Here is a 2,141-nt window from a genome sequence, read left to right on the forward strand (position 1 = left end):
TTTAAGAAGCTCTCATGACCATAGCCAATTAGGAAGATGGAAGTGGTGTTTTCGTGTTCTAACGATTTTGTTGCTCCTACAAGAGAGGCTATATGATCAAGGTGGTCTATAATCTGAAGGCATTTTCAAGATTAATGCAAAGAACAGTCAAGAGGAGCATCTAAGAGACTAAAACTAACATTGATGTCCATTGCTTGTTGGTAAGTCTTATCAAGGCGTGGTTTAGGGAACTTCCCAAAGGTGTGTTGGATAGCCTCACACCCGAACAAGTCATGCAATGCAATATAGAGGACTAGTTCCTTGTGGTCAGAATGCTACCCCCAACCCAAGCATCTCCCTTGAATTGGGCCATCAATTTGATGGCAGACATCATGCAAAAAGAAGGGTACAATAAGATGAATGCATGCAACATTGCTATGGTGTTTTCTCCCAACATGACTCAGATGTCCGACCCTTTGGTGGCTTTGATGCATGCCGTGCAAGTCATGAATCTACTAAAGACTTAAGACCATCAAAGATCGAGAAGAAGCCATGTTGAACCCTAAACCCACCTCTTCTTACAATGAGCCATGGGATCGCTTAACACGTTAGAAAAGCCTTTGGAAGAGAAGATGAATCAAGAGACCAGTCCTCTCTCTCACCAAGTTTATAGTTTCTCCTTTTCACTCTATGATCAAAATAACATCATAGTGTACTCCATATCCATGTATCACATATTGTGTGTCCAAGAATCATGTACATACCATAGTCATAGTCATGTCCAATTTGCATACAAGAGGGGCTTTATATAGCCATCCAACCATGTGACTCTTGGGCTACCCATGTGACTATTGGGCTCCCATAACCTCCACAAGATCCTAACTCCTCACTGGCCCTCTTGTAACCACTTCTTGATATGACATCTTGTAATAACCAAATCCCACAACTCATTAGCCTAAGCTAATGCTACTAATGCTAGGGGGTGTTCACACCCAAGCTAATGTCAAAATGCTAGTGGGTGTTCACACCCATCAACAAAAGCATCACTAGCAAATCCCTCCCCCAATTCCTAGCTCACCTAATCATCAGGGGGAGGGTGGATCCCAACCCCTTATATTCAGAGCACCATGGCCCCCGAGGATCCTAGTTTGTAGGCGAGTGGCAGTAGGCAAAACCATCATCAAACTTGTATACCAAAGTGACACCATCTGGCATGCTGGTCTAGAAGGCCTCATGAGGATATGGTTTTTTCAAAGAACCATTATGAGCACTTACTATCACAATAGCCCCCCAATGGTGATGCCCCCTAGTCCCATCGAGGAACTCAACAACCCAACCCCCTTTCTAGAGACCGTTTACCTTGGTGATCCATCTCCAAGTTTCTGTGAGGCCCTCTAACCCATCATAGTCCCCTGGTGGGCCTGGCCTTATAGCCTCAATTGCTTGATCCACCATTTCTCTGAGCTTGTAGTGCTGATGAGCCCATTGCTATCTCCCTGCTGGTGTGTGCTCTCCCTCTAGAGTTGCCAGCCCTCCCCCCTTCCACCAAACCGGGGTTCTCAAGCAACCTATAGATTATAGCTTCTTTCAATGACTCCCAATCAAGGGAGGTTGTATCTTCGAAGAGATGGTGGCCCCCATCTGCATCTATGTAGTTTTGCATAACACCTGGCCCTCCACCCTAGAGAATGGCATGATGATCTTCTCCTTCCCTCTAAGTGTAGTGCTGCCACATTGACTAGGCAAGTAATAGAGCTTTCACACCATCTGCATATCACCGATGTGCTCACTCACTTCTAGCCATTAACATGGATGGAGGTGGGTGGCTTTGGCCATAAGGACCTAGGAGAGGAGCTAGTTTCCTCCAATCTGGAGCCTAGAGTATGCAGGCACTATACTCTTACTTGTAGGACCTTTTTCATGCCCTTTTTCATTATGTGGTTTCTGTGGCATAATGTTCACCTACTACTCAAGAGTGTGCTTCATCTAAAACATTTATAAAGTTATCTTCACACACACATCTATGTAGCATGCCATCCTTTCTATAAAAAATTATCAATTGATAATGGGAAACTTGTTTAATAAAGCACCTTCAATGATCTATTAATTAGGAATAATCTATTAGCTAGAAAGCTAGAGATTTCCTCACTCTATTCAAGATC

This window comes from Cibotium barometz, chromosome 23, assembly GCF_041138505.1.
Source record: "Cibotium barometz isolate CiBa-2024 chromosome 23, ASM4113850v1, whole genome shotgun sequence".
NCBI lineage: Eukaryota > Viridiplantae > Streptophyta > Polypodiopsida > Cyatheales > Cibotiaceae > Cibotium > Cibotium barometz.